The sequence below is a fragment of the Herpailurus yagouaroundi genome, unplaced genomic scaffold, assembly GCF_014898765.1.
Source record: "Herpailurus yagouaroundi ecotype Mexico unplaced genomic scaffold, PumYag 142, whole genome shotgun sequence".
Classification (NCBI taxonomy): Eukaryota; Metazoa; Chordata; class Mammalia; order Carnivora; family Felidae; genus Herpailurus; species Herpailurus yagouaroundi.
Window position 1 is genome coordinate 14,396,477 of NW_024412397.1, and position 15,152 is coordinate 14,411,628.

The window sequence follows — 15,152 nt, forward strand, 5'->3', positions numbered from 1 at the left end:
GCTCGCTCACTCTCTCAAAATAAATAAACATTTTTTTTTTAATCTTAAAAAAAAATAAGTATGTTATCTTTGCTTGTTCCTTCTTCGATGTTCTTTCTTTATGTAGACCCAGTCCCAAGCAGGCTCCGCACTGTCAGCACAGAGCCCGACGCGGGGCTCCAACTCATGAACTGTGAGATCATGACCTGAGCCGAGATCAAGAGTCAGATGCTTACCTGACTGAGCCACCCAGGCGCCCCCTGGTTAACAATTGTTTTTTATTTCTAGCATTTCTTTTGGTTCTTTCTTAGGATGTCTGTCTTTCTGCAAACATTGCCTGTTTTGTCTTACATTCTGTTAACTTTATCCATTAGCACACTTAGCACATTCACCATAGTTATTTAAAATTCTCAGTCTGAGGGGCGCCTAGGTGGCTCAGTCGGTTAAGCGTCCGACTTCGGCTCAAGTCATGATCTTGTGCTTTGTGAGTTCAAGCCCTGCGGCGGGCTCTGTGCTGACAGCTCAGAGCCTGGAGCCTACTCAGGATTCTGTGTCTCCTTCTCTCTCTGTCCCTCCCCCACTTGCGATCTGTTTCTGTCTCTTAAAAATAAATAAACATTAAAAAAAATTTTTAGGGGTGGGGCGCCTGGGTGGCGCAGTCGGTTAAGCGTCCGACTTCAGCCAGGTCACGATCTTGCAGTCTGTGAGTTCGAGCCCCACGTCGGGCTCTGTGCTGACCGCTCAGAGCCTGGAGCCTGTTTCCGATTCTGTGTCTCCCTCTCTCTCTGCCCCTCCCCCGTTCATGCTCTGTCTCTCTCTGTCCCAAAATAAATAAATAAACGTTGAAAAAAAATTTTTTTTTAATTCTCAGTCTGATAATTCCAACATCCCTGCCATGTCTGGTTCGGATACTTGTTCTGCCTCTTCTCACCTTCTGATATGCCTTATAATTTTTTCTAGGTAGCAGGTATGCATGGTGTCTGGGTAAGAGGAACGGATATAAACAGGCCTTTAGCAATGTGGCGGGGTGGCGGGGAAAGGGAGGTATCCCGCAGTTCGGGGACAGGTGTCAATCTTCCAGGGAGGCTGTGCCTCTGGACTGTGAACTACACAAGTGTTTCCCAGCTTTTCTCTCCCCTTAGGTGGATCAGGCTGGTGTGAACAAGCCAGAGCTGGGTATTCCCTTCCCCAGGTCAGACAGGCTCTGATAAGACCCCAGCAGGTGAGGCTCTGGTTAACCAGTCTTCCCAGCCTAAAGCCGCAGGGCATTTTCTCTGGTATTTAAGGTGGGAACCCGGTGGAGGTAAATCTCACTATGTTGTCCACAATCAGCCTACAACAATTGCTCAATTACATCTCGGGTTTTCCCAACCCCGAGGAGGGGACATTAACGTCTCTGCTTACAGCCGGCGACAAGGAGACCCAGGGGAGGATTGTGGAAGAACATTCTCTGTTCCATGTAGTGTACCTATTTCTCAACGCTGTGTAATTTTCTTTTAATAACCTTTCCCCTCATTCTTAAAGGAATAGTCATCGTAGAAAACTTTGGAAAAATCAGAAAAGTCTGTTTTTTAATTGCTATATATATAATACCCCCTTTTTTTAACCCAGAGAGCATTACTGCTAATATTCCTATATATTTTATTTTTGATTAGACAGATAGATGGTGGTCAGTTCATAGAATAGAATTGATATTGTAGATTACATTTTCATATTCTACTTCTTCCAATTAAAGTGCCATTATGATTGTCTCTTATACACATCACATTCAGTGGCTTCTTAATTGTACATTGTTAGGATTTTCTACAATTTTGTTAACTGTCCCTTGTTTGGGAACTTTAGGTTTGGTAATTTGGGGGCATAAATATTTGATAACATTTGATGATTTCCTTTGTGTAGTATTCAAAAAAATGGGATTTTTTTTTTTTTAATCTTTGGCATTTGAGAGAGGGTCAATCTGCTTTTTTTTAAGTTTGTTTGTTTGTTTGTTTAGAGAGAGAGAGAGAGAGAGCGCATGTGCATACAGGGGAGGGGTAGAGAGAGAACCCCAAGCAAGCTCCGTGTTGCATGCTGTGAGCTTGGAGCCTGACAGGGGGCTGGAACTCATGAATTGTGAGATCATGACCTGAGCTGAAACCAAGAGTCAGACACTTAACTGACTGAGCCACCCAGGCGCCCCCCAAAAAATGGGATTTCTGAGTCAAAGGGCATGAGCATTTGAAAGGAACTTGATAAACACTGCCAATTTATTTCCAGGGAATTTGTACCCGTGTCCCTTGCACATCCTAGTGTTGTTTTCCATGATATTACAACTGCCCAACGTATTGGTGGACAGTTCTTCGTGGAGTAAAAGGCGGTTGTCCTGCTGTGGAGGGGACATGGAGAGGACATTCCTATCATTTTTGTTATGACACAAGGAGGTTGATAAGCCCACAGTGGCAGCACCCTCCTCTTTTACTCAAATGCTTTGGTTATTTTTTTCCCCCACTGCTTCTGTAGAAGGCTAGTGAGCACAAGAACCAAGAGGTCAGAGAGAAGAAAGCATTGGCAGAAATCAGTTACCTGTTGGTTTTTTTCCTAAATAAACCCATTCATAACAAGGAGATGGGAACGGAGGAGATGAAGTGAACCAAAATGATTGTTAGTGGCTCAAATTTCCCCTCAACAGATCACGTGACAAATGCTGCAAGCGGCAGACATTTAACATCAACAGAACCATTATTTCATGGACCAGGAAACCGGGTGATGCTGGAGGAAATGCTGGCCAAATCAGTGCTTAGATTGATCCCGACGCCACTTCTAGAAAAAAAAATCAGTGTTTGCAGGACCCACAGCTGTCCTCAAGGGACCTGGGAAAACCTCTCTGGCAAACCCTCTTTCCTAATCCCTCTGTTTCACGAAGCATTTACTATGAAAGAGTTTAGCTACTTTAAGAAGGTACAACCACAACCCAGCTTATTACCTAAAACATAATGAACAGAGTGAGACTTTTGCTCATTACATTCTCCTCTTTCCACCTTTGCACCCCTACACACAGAAATAGCAATGATTCCTGATTTAGTGTTTATCATTCCCATGCATTTCCTTAAACTTTACTACACAGGCATGTATCCCTAAGCAAAATATAGCCTCCCTTCTCACATTGCTTTGAACTTTTATAAGGATACTGAATGCTTCTTGCTGCAATTTGCTTTTGTTCCACACACTGTCCATGAAACTTACTCATGTTGAACAGGAGTTCGGGTTCATTCATTTTTGCTGTTTAATACTCCTTCGTATGTAAATGCCACTTATTCATCCGATCTCTAATGGTGAAGATTTAGGCGGTTTCTGGTTTTCCATTATTAAAAACGACGTTGCCGCATATAATCTTGTACACAATCTTGGGCATCTTCCTCTGGCTTTCTCGATAGCTGTGGCCAAAAGGTCTGCACAGCATTCACTTTTGTAGATATTGTTCATTTGCTCTTCAAGACAGCCGTGTCTTCAAGCGCCCGTTGTCTACAATCTTATCAGTTCAGTAGTACCGGTTTAAAGTCTTGTTATTCTGATAGACTGTAACTCGCATGTCCTCAATTACTACTTTTAGCATTTTCGGTTGTGTTTATTGGCTATTGGTGCAGCCTCTGTGAAGCCCTGCATGTTCATATTGTTTGCTTATTTTGCTTTTTAGGTTGTTCACCTCATTTTTGAATGGACAAATTTGAACAGAATGAGTATCACGATCAACCCTGAAAGAGGGAGAGCCATGACCCAGGGGCAGCATTGGGAGAAGTGGCCGATGCATCTGGGTGGTGGTGATAGGCCATTGTTTAGCCATCAGCAGATGGAACCACAACAACTACCCCCCCCCCCACCTCTGGCCTTCTCCCCTGGGTGAGGAGCCCAGGCAAATCTCCCAGATTGCTGTACTTTAGGAATGACTCTGGAGAACCAAATCAGTCTAGCTCCTCTGACGAACTGGTTCAGCGCTCTTTACTACAGGCATCAAAATTCAGCTCTTAGCTAATTTAAATTGAAATGGAATTTATTGAAAGAGTGCTGTCAATGCTGAAAGAGTCAGAGAACCAGGCTTGGACAAGGGTTTCGGAAGCAGGGAGGCTATCCTGAAGCATTCCACAGAACTGGGCTGACGGGGACACCTTCCCCAACCCAGACACTGGACAGCACCACTGACTCTGACACTGGAAACCATGGTGGTGACTTGTGACTTGTCCAAAGACATTTCACTGTTGTAGTGAGAACAAAAGGCCAACCTGAGTGCGTTCTGGAGAAAATGGAAGGAAAGGTGGTCGAAATAGCCCCATATAGAGAAGTTCCTGTAAAGGAAGGCAGAGTAATGAGGATATAGCTACAGGGCATGTGGGGTCCATGGTTTTTTGTTTTTTTGTTTTTAAAGATGGGGAATATGACAGCAAATCGGTGTGCTCACAGGAGGGACCCAGGGCCAAAAAGAGAGCAAATAGTCATAGGAGCAGTTTTGAATAGTGGGAGGGGAGGGGATACTTTGTATTGGGAGGAAGGACAGAATCCAGAGAAGATGAAGTAAATGGGACAGAAGTAGGGAGACGAGAGACGGAGGGATGTGGTACCTTAGGAGTTCTTTGCTGAAGTCTTCCATTTTTTGGGTGAAATGAGATCAATTGTCATTAATTAAGAGGGGGGCAGGGTGTTGAAGGTTTGGGAACAGGAGAGAAACAGATACAGCAATCAAATTTCAAAGGTTTTTGTTTTTATTCCTGATATTTTTATATCCCACGATAAAAATCAAATGAAAAAAAAAATCTCTTAAAATGTTCACAAATGGGGCGCCTGGGTTGCTCAGTTGGTTAAGCATCTGACTTCGGCTCAGGTCACGATCTTGCAGTGCGTGAGTTCGAGCCCCGCGTCAGGCTCTGTGCTGACAGCTCAGAGCCCGGAGCCGGCTTTGGATTCTGTGTCTCCCTCTCTCTCTGCCCCTCCCCTGCTCACACTCGCTCTCTCAAAAATGAACAAACATTAAAAAATATTTTTAAATGTTCACAAATGAACAAAAGGGGGTAATGTTAATTACGTATATCGTTTTCTCTTTGGAATCGACTGCTAACCCCTAAGAACAGCTTCTCTATTAAACACCGTCAAACTTTGCAGAATTTCTACAAACCGCAATCTGTTTGCCTTTCTCCAGAAACAAAAGTGACAGAACAGTTAATATCTGCTTGTCCTAAGCTTAAAGTCCAAATTGTAATATTTATTCTGACTAACCTTCAGAGAATGACAAAGGAATCTTTCAGCGCAAAGGGAAAAATTTAACCAATGACAACAGTCTGTGACAACAGGCTACATTTAAGAGAAAAAGAGATGAATCCAGAAACAGCTGGTTTTGCTCTTCTGGAACTAGAAATGGTCTTTTTATCCTAGTAGAATCAGAATAACCTTCCGTGGATGTGGAAACAGCACCAGTGTGACTCTGCCTACCACAGAACCCAGGATGCCAAGCACCGTGGGTGTTTCAAAACTGTTTTGAAACTTACCACCCACACTAGGCCACCTCCCTGCGCCCAGTCAATTTCAACAGAGGCCTGGTGGTGCAATGTTGATATTCCCCTGGCAGAAACTCCTTTCCAGAAGCTATAGGATGGGGCAGGCTTCTTAGGCGCAGATTCCCCACACCGTGATTTGATAGCGCGTGGCACACTTGTAAATAAATACATTCCATTCGAAAATTTACTTTCAGCACAGCATTTTGCCAGGCCATACGTTTTCTCACGGGCTCCTCCCCCTCACATCATGCCTCTGATACTGCTTGCTACAAACGCCCATGGAAGTGTGGATTTGGCGGACCGGTGCTTTGTTCTGTTTCATTTAAAATGATCATTGGACCGTTTCCACCCCCAGCCTGATTTCTTTCAGGGCTGATCAGATGTCTGTAGAGATCTGCGCCTGTGGACTCATGTTAATCTGTTAATTGAGTTAGACCTTCACTTGGCTCTATCCTGTGTCTCACAGTGAAACGCTGGCTGCAGTGAGGTTTGTGCTGGTTGAAAACATGAGAGCTGATGAATTACAGCTAGAATGTGACATTGACCACAGTTAGTCATCAAAGGGGGAGGCACTGCTCACTCTCAGACCTGCAGAGCTCGCAGAACAGGCCCCCGGGGGCTTGGGAGCATTGGTGACCTGCAGCCAGCGCCCCCTTCTTCTGGAAGCCTTGACACACAGCACGTAACGCGGGGCTGAGGGGCATGACTCAGCACCCTGGCTCCACTCCTGGGAGGCTCTCTCCATCCCCCAGGACTGCAGTTTCAATGCTATCCTCTGTGACTCAGCTGTCACCACCTCTTTGGGCAAGTTCCACTGCAGGTTTTGTGGGCCAGCGCTCTTGACCGAGATGCAAAGGCCTTATCAGCCAAGCAGATGGCTGGACCAGCTGCCACTTCCCAGGGAGACCAGGAGTTTCCCCCTGGGTCAGCAGGGAGGGGTTTCCTGCGAGGATCCCACGTGCCAAGTCCTCGGGGATGCAAGACATTCTGAGGATGTGACTTACACGGGGAAGCTCACCAGGACTTCTCCGATTCGATATAAATAACTCTGCACTGGCAGATGGGGCGCGAGCCAAGTAGTAATGAATACTAGGACAAACAAACAGGCCTCCGGGATGCCGGCCCAGCCGCTCCAAACCACAGTTGGCAACAGGTTTGGAGGTGGCAGTGGGCGAAAATCGTACCAGCAACACTGCAGTAATCCTCGGGAGCGAACGCAGGGAAGCTCTCTCCAGAACGTGAGTGTGGATCATTAGGAACGGCCTTACTGCACGGAACTAGAGCATGCGCTTAAAGGGGGGTAGCTGTGAAGCATGTTAATTTGCCTGATTGGGTGCTTACCTATTAACCGGCAAATCGGGACTTACAGAGGGGACACTGTTTCCCAGGTGCCCTGCTTGAGAGACAGCAAGAGTCATGAGACCGCTCCGGCCCGCCTTTGGCAAACAAGAGTCTATAATTATGCAGACGTGCATGGGAGCAGAAGGAAATCCTGGATTGCGTCTAGCAGTATCGTATGCTGCACAACGAATCCTGTGTAAAACAGGCTCTTTATGGCATTGTTGGGATCCTGTTAAGTGACGGGGGGAGGGGAAGTGAGAGGGATCTAGAGTAGGAGGAACATTGGGGAACAAGGGAATGCGGGAGGCGGGATTGCCTTGAGCTCCAAGGCCAGGGGTGGCGCGGTAATGATGGTAATGACGCAATGACGAGGGTAGGAACAGGCCAGCAGCCAAAGGTGATGGGGAGGAAAAATGGAGACTCCTGCATTTACACTCAGACGGGGTCCCCGCCCTCAGTAGAAGCAGACTCACATCCTCTCAGGATCAAAGCAGCCCCATCTTAGGCCCTCAGGATTTCCCCCACATTAGGATCAACCAATCAAAGATCCTGAAACCTACAAGCAAACAGGCCACCATGAGTGAGAATCAGTAGAAATTATGCGTCACGGAATACAACCTCCTTCCTTTAGGTAATGAATGAAATGAGCAGATGCAAAAATATATAAAGTGACAATGTGTCCAGTATGTAAAGACTGAAAGAAAGAAAAATCATAAAGATAGGCAAGCTATAAGAAACTATAAAAAAAAAAAATGACCGGGGCACCTGGGTGGCTCAGTCGGTTAAGCGTCCAACCTTGGCTCAGGTCATGATCTCACAGTCCGTGAGTTCGAGCCCCGCGTCAGGCTCTGTGCTGACAGCTCAGAGCCTGGAGCCCGTTTCAGATTCTGTATCTCCCTCTCTCTCTGCCCCTCCCCTGTTCATGCTCTGTCTCTCTCTGTCTCAAAAATAAATAAACGTTAAAAAAAAAAAATTAAAAAAAAAAAAATGACCAGGAGGATTTGGGGGGGAGAAATTTTTTTTTAAGTCAATGTGAAAAAATGAAAAATAGAAATGTGAAAGTTAAAAAAAATGCACCGTGTTGAGTGGGTGAAACAGCAAATTAAAATATAGCTGAGGAGGTCACTTCATTCCTTGAACAAATACATATTTAATATCTGCCACAAGTCAGCTACCATTGGAGGCAGCGGACAAAACAGACGAAAGTCGCTGTGCACACATAGGTTACAGAATAGATTATAGCAAGTCAGTAAAATACAGAGCATGATATTTTGAGAACATAACTCAGGGAAGGAGAATAGAGAATACTGGGTGTGAGCAGAGCCGTATTTTAGATAGGAAGGACAGAAAAACACCTCGCCGAGACATGTGGGTAAAGATTTGAAAAGGAGGAAGGAGCAGCCCATGAGAATATTGAAGGGGAAGACCACTGCGGACAAAGAGAACAGCAAATACGGCGGCTCAGAGGTAGGGTGCACCGGCTGTATTTGACTTCCTTAGCAGAGGTCAGTGTGGGTGGAAAAGTGGAGGGCTGGGGGGGGGGGGGGCCGTCTAAGAGGTAACGGGAGGCAGTTCCTGGGAAGTTTGCAGAATAAGAGTGCATATACCAGGCAGCAATCACACTTCAAAGGCCCATATGAAGTTAATGGTTATGAATTTATATTTGAATTTAGCTGTAAAATGTGGCTTGAGAGAAATCCCTAAAGCTCCTTCCATGCTGGCTTATCGGACGGGTCTTCTCTCGTGTCCGGAGTCTGTTCCTCCCTTTGGTCCACCTTTGATCTTTTCCCTGATCCCTTCCGCCAGATTTATTTGTACCCCCATCCTTGTTCCTACCTCACTCTGCCCTACATAGAACTGACATTGCATCATGGTAACTGTTTTCTGCCTTCAACCGGGAACCCCTCAAGCACAACGAGGAGCCATCATCATTGAAGGCAATGCTCAGTAAATTGAACTGCACTCTATACAATCCCACCAGATTATTGTAGGAAAGGGCTAAACGGCAACCGTGCAAGAAGATTCTTTCGGTGCTGTTGCCAGATTTGGTTTGTCTTTAATTTAAGCACCCTGCTGAATGTGCAATCGATATTTCAGTAATTATGTACAAATAGTTCTCATTATAAATCAAAGTTGTTATTACTGCCTTAAGCTTTGGCCTTGGTCTCTCTTCTGGGAGACCGGGCTGTTTTCCCGGAGTCGAAGGCCTCAGCTGGCTCCCATGCCGTTCCCCTACAAAGCTGCACGCCGGGGTTAGCTGGTTAAGGGGGACAGAAACCAGTCTCCGGACACAGCTGGAGTAAATCTTAAGCACCAGACTCACCAGCGAGAGGAGCGGGCCTCTGCTCCTAAATGCAGGATTGTGGCTAGAAGGCCACCATGACCCCTAAGAGCACAAAACTCTCTAGGGAATTATTGAGACCTAAGGTCACTCGACCTGAAGAAAGCTCTGGAACACGAACTGCAAGGCAGAGTTGTCCCATGTTGATGTCCTCCTGTCATTGGCCCCTAGGGGCTGGTCAGTCACAGGGTGCTTCCTGCATGGGGCAGGGTGCTTGCGGGCAGAGGGGATCCCCCCCCAAGCAAGGCAGGCTCCGTGTGCCAGGCCAGCTCTCCAGAGAAACAGCTCCAGGCAGTTGGGGGACAGGTGCGCTGGCCAGGGAAGGGGCACCTAGAGTAGCACCCAGGCCAATCAGCGCACACTCCCTGGAGATTCAAACTAGAACCAGATGGCTTAGCCAACAAAGATGAAGGGAAGCACAAACTCTGTACACTTTTTCTTCTTTCCCCGCAAGGAACTAGGCTTAGTTGCAAACCAAAAGGGTTCTTCAGGGAGTGGTGTCCTTAAGATGAGGAAATCCACAGGTAGCCCAACCTTTTCATGAAAGTTCTTGTCCCGTCACTAGCAAATGGCTCAGCTGTATCTGAACCTGTTCGAAGCACGAGAATACATAGTGTTCTATCTCGCCAGGGGGTCCTACCTCTGAATTCTCTGGCACCTCCCTCCAGAGTCTCCACAGCCCCCACCCCGCACTGGGTCAGGACAGAGCTCTACTGTTTAGCCCCAAGTCACCATAACCGCCCGCATTTCTGGCCATGGCAATTTCAACTCCCTAAATGTGCCCCGGGTGGGAAGAGAATCCAGATGTAACCGTGACCAAGAGTAGGAAACCTTACCTCAGAGGCCAGGGCCCCAGATGATGACCCATTCCTTAATTTCTCAGTCAGAGAGAGCCGTCCTCTGAATCGACGGCAGAGTCAACACCAGCCACGCACATAGGCTTTGACTTCTTACGATCAAAAGGAAAAAGGTTCCCATCTCTCCATTTTATCACAACATTGAATCTGCCATTATTGTCCATGGAGCCTTTGTTTCGAGCCCAGCACAGATATTATAAGAGGGCTCACTAAGTACTCTTTTTAAAAGACCATTCAGTGTGTCCAAACCTCTGCTGTGTACCTCCCTTCTTGTTCGAAGCGACATTCACGCACCTCTCTGGGTCCTTGCGCGCTGGACCCGTGGAGAACCCACCTGACTTGTTTCCCCCCACGCCCACACCTGGTTCTCACATGGGTCCCCTCAAGACACCTGCATATTCTATTCCCTTCTTGCCTTTGGTTCAAAATAAATTACAAACCCTAAAGATTCTAAGAAGAGATGAAAACAAAAACCCAATTTATCCAGAGAACTAGTCATTTACCCCCTGGAGGTATGATTAGCTCACGTCTTACGCTGAACCAGGGTGAATTAAAACAACAACATCCAAAACCCAAAAAACAAACCAAAAAAACACGTGTTAAATATATAGTTAAGCCTTAGACCTCTAACAGATGACTAATGGGTGTTATGCTGTGTTTTGTTTCTTGTTAAATTCCCAGAGATAATTATTTACTCAATAAAGTTTAAACAGTTACCGTAGTAGTAGTTTTCTCTCCCCGCCCCTTCCCAGCTGCAGTTGATGCAGTCAACATAGTAGACAACACGATTATTAGTCTGCGTCTACAACTTTGTGACAATTTATGGGGAGGAAATCCACAGGCCTCATCTTCTCTAACAGCCCTCCTGAAGGTGCCCCTTGTCAATTGTTCCCTGACCTGAGCTGTCGCCCTCTTATTTCTAACGGATTCATTTTCCCCACTCCTCAGGAAGGGGGGCTGTTTTGCAAGCTTGCTAGCTGGGAAGGGGAGACCAGCGAGCTACAAGTTCTCCGCTTTTTCATTTGCAAGCTTTTCAGGGCTGGGAGGAGTCTGAGCCATCCAAGAGGACCACTGGGCATCTGAGGGTAACCTGAGTGCTAAATGGGTTTCAAGATTAGGAAATATTAGGAAGAGATGGGACCTGGGTGATCACAGAGGACTCCCTGCCCATCCTGCCGGTGAGCTAACTAGAGCCCCAGGGAGGGATGACTTTGCAGCTGAGAGCTACTTAGGAATTAATAGTTTGTAGAAGATCTGGGTATAGGTCAAGAGCAGGTCAGGATCGCTCCGCCCATACACCCCAGAGGCTACTGACCCCTCTTCCCCACCCCGCTGTATGGCAGTTTTCCTGGGCCTCTTCAGACTTTTAAAAGGTACCATCCTTCTGCATCACTGAATTTCTACAGCATCCTGGGAAACGTGATGCCCGGGACGGGGTGTGGGGGTGGGGAGGAACTAACCTCTATTTGGAATACATCCCCCCAGATCACTCTAATTTATCAAAATACGGTTCAGGAGTGGTGAAAACAAAGCATAGGTTTGGTGCACATCTACAGAATACAAAATGGCCCTTCCTAGAACCCGTCTGAAGGCAGTAATGTTTCAGCCCTGTTCTGTGCTTCTGGGTAGCTCCTTCTGTTACGGGGCTAGGCAGGGGAGGCTACCAGGAAGGAGATGTGAGCAGTCCCAAGGTTTCTATCTATCTGGGCCAGCCAGCCCTTTGTGCGGCATGAAATAGCCGCTGCCTTTCTTGGAAACCCACAGCCAAAGGTCTCACTGCCTTTTCTCCTGGCGCACAAAGGCCTTCCTCTAGCTGCATGTTATTGCTACAGACGTCCAATGGCTACCACGCCAGTCTGCAGAACTTCCCTGGCCCAGCAGTGCCTCTGAGTCATCCTTAGCGAGATAAGAGGAGTAAAGAGGCAGATGAGCAGGGCACAAGTGAGCTTTGTCCCGGGGAAGAAGGTAGAGGGAAAGGGCAACACACGGAAGGCCCAAGGGATGCAAAGACACTGCTGGCAGATGCTCTGTCCTCCTTTTCATTTGCTTCTGTTGATCCCTCCCTTCCTCAAGTTTTCAGGGGTCAGCCCCCGCCAGCTGGGAGCCCGAGCTTAGAATCGAGCGGTTCTCGGGGGAGCCTGGGGGGCTCAGTCGGTTAAGCGTCCGACCTCAGCTCAGGTCATGATCTCACGGTTCGTGGGTTCGAGCCCCGCGTCGGGCTCTGTGCTGACAGCTCAGAGCCTGGAGCCTGCTTCGGATTCTCTATCTTCCTCTCTCTCTCTGCCCCTCCCCCCACTCATGCTCTGTCTCTCTCTGCCTCTCAAAAATAAAGAAATGTAATAAAAAAAAAAAAAGAAGAGCTGCATCTAGGAGCTCTCAAAAAACAGTGAATTGAAAAACATCAAACAAGAGAAAGAGAAATACTTTCGTATTCTCTTCTGAGCAGCTGATTGTTAAAGCCGTTTTCTCAGGCAGGGCGGCCTGATGGACGGTATCTTCACAACCAGGGATCACGCGAGGAGGTCAGGTGTCTGGTGATAGAACCCGTTACAGACCTGTCCGGCCGAGGTCCCCACCCCCGCTCTTCCCACAGTCTACAACCATCGCTCACAGAGGGTCTCACGTTTTGCATTTTTAAGACCCTGTTTCTGACACCCAGTAGCCCACAGGGTTACCTCCGTTTGCTGGGCCGCTGAGCCCACGGGGCCGCTGTGGCCTCTCGGCTCTCGCACAACCACTGACCTCCTGCCAGCCACGAAGCCCATCGCTGCTTTGTGGGCAAGACTGTGCCTCAGGTTCCCCATCTGCGCTACAGGGAGATTTACACCCAGGAAGGTGTGATATCTTGGCTGGTGTTTCCTTTCTCCTCAGAGCAGAGCCTGAGTAAAGAATTGGGAGCCGGGAGCGTGGGTGGCTCCATCGGTTAAGCAGCTGACTTTGCCTCGGGTCACCGTCACGCAATTCCTGAGTTCGAGCCCCACGTCGGGCTCTGTGCTGACAGCTCAGAGCCTGGAGCCTGCTTCAGATTCTGTGCCTCCCCCGCCCCTCCCCTGCTTGCTCTCGCTCTCAAAAATAAATAAACATTAAAAAATGTTTTTAAAGAATTGGGAGATTTATCATTTGGAAGGTGTATTCGTTTCCTAGGGCTGCCGTAACAAATTACCACAAACTGGCACCTTAAAATAACAGAAATGGCGGGGGCAGCCGGGTGGCTCAGTCAGTTAAGCGTCCGACTTTGGCTCAGGGTGTGATCTCACAGTTTGTGAGTTCGAGCCCCGCATCAGGCTCGCTGCTCTCAGCACAGAGCCTGCCTCAGATCCCCTGTCTCTGTCTCCCTAAATAAATAAATAAACATTTTTTAAAAAGAAGTAACAGAAATGCATTTTCTCACAGTTTTAGAGTCCAGAAGTCCAAATCAAGCCGCTGGCAGGTCCACACTCCCTCTGAAGGTTCTAGGGGAGAATCCTTCCGTGCCTGTGCCTGGCTGCTGGTAGTTGCTCACTATCCGTGCCTTTTCCCGGCTTGTAACGCATTACTGCAATCGCCTTCTGTAGTCACATGGTCTTCTTCTGCGTGTCTCTCTTTTAAGGACATGCTCGTTGGATTCAGGGTCCACCCGAATCCTGTATGTTCTCACCTCAACCCTACCCTTCACGACATCCTGAAGTTCCGAGTGGACGTGAAATTTGGGGGAAACGTTATTCAACCCAGCACAGGGGTTGAGGCTCCTTATAACGTTCCTAGTCCTGGAAGTCACTAATGTTGACAGTGGGGGAGTGGATGCCATGCAAGGAGATAAAGAACACAGCTGGTGCTCAACATACCTCCCTCACCACCGTATTCCTACGGCTGAGTTTCCCGACAAACAATTTCCAAGCAATTTGACTCACTCTTCAAGACTCAATCCTCTGAGACATGGCAGATATCTCTGAAGGATAATTTCTCAAGCTCCAATTCTTAGGGGGGTGGGGAACATTAGAATCATCTGGCTGGTGGGTGGGGGGTGGGGTCTTTTACAAAGAACACCTGTTCCAGGAAGTCTGCAAGGGGTGGGTGGGAAGGTGTGCCTTGCAAAGGAATCATTTACGTTGTAAACCGCTGTCACTCTACAAACGTTTTACATGTCTCAGGTGTGGAACTTCTGTTTCGAACCATGGTTACCCAGCGCCTGGCCATCGGCTGCACTAAGCACTTTGTCTGGGGGCTGGGGAAAGGGGTGGGGGGAGGGGTAGAAAAGAGAAAACATACCAAGCAGCAGCCCACTGGAAGGGCAGACCACCCAAATTTCACTCTTTTTACGTTTTCTAGAATAATAAGCCTCAGATGTGTAACAGGACAGCAAATCCCAGGTTGGCGCACCGTTCGAAATCATGTGTCAATTATGTACCTAAGCAGCGGGCTGTGTTAGGAAGGATTCTGAGGCCGCATCTGTGCTAAGTGGGAAGAGAGCCATGATGGGGGGGGGGGGACCATCTACCACAAAGGTCCCCAGGGACTACGAGGGCACATGTCACACATTTGTCATCCCTGGTCTATAGCTTTCGGGGGGACCGTTTCCTAAATATGTTGTTGCCGGATAGAGGTAAGAGATTTTTATGTCCTGATAGAAAAACATATGAAGGCATAAAAATAAGCGATTGCTATATTCTCACTCCTTTTTTTCTATTTCTACAGACATCTTCATGCTCACTGTGCAAATCTTGTGATTTTCGAAACATAAATTCTTAGAGGCAAGGCGCGGGATCTGTTCATACTCTGCAGCCGAGTGCATGCTGGGTAGCAGTTGTATCGCTGGGATGACTGGGCGTGGGCCAAGCCTGAGCTCAGCTCTTTGGAGTGGGTTTGGAGGAGTAACGAAGACATCGGGGATGGGAGTGTTTTAGTCCCAGTTCTGCTGCGTGCGCCACCATGGCAGTGCATTTCAACCCTCAAGAACTCAAGGGCCCCATCTGTAAAATGGGAATAACCATTCCATCTCTATCTTCCACCGCTGGTTGGTGCGTGGCATGTACAGGCTGGGTTGTCTTTTATTTTTTATTGTTTTTAAGTTTATTTATTTTAAGAGGGAGAGAGAGAGGAGGAGGAAGAGGAGGGGGAGGAGGGGGAGGAGGA

General features: G+C 47.6%; 1 long non-coding RNA gene across 5 annotated transcripts in view; it reads left to right on the forward strand.

The window, feature by feature from the left end:
- The first annotated feature begins 4,941 nt into the window (after nt 1-4,941).
- LOC121032849 (uncharacterized) overlaps nt 4,942-15,152 on the forward strand; it is a 20,562-nt gene continuing 10,351 nt past the window's right edge. Inside the window, exons 1-4 of one of the 5 annotated variants that reach the window (XR_005791547.1) lie at nt 4,949-6,739; nt 6,890-7,038; nt 8,177-8,309; nt 8,698-10,762. This is a non-coding gene — a long non-coding RNA (uncharacterized LOC121032849). Of the gene's footprint in view, nt 6,740-6,889; nt 7,039-8,176; nt 10,763-12,911; nt 13,010-15,152 lie in introns of those variants that run through there. The other 4 variants (XR_005791544.1, XR_005791546.1, XR_005791545.1 and 1 more) reach the window with 4 other exon arrangements.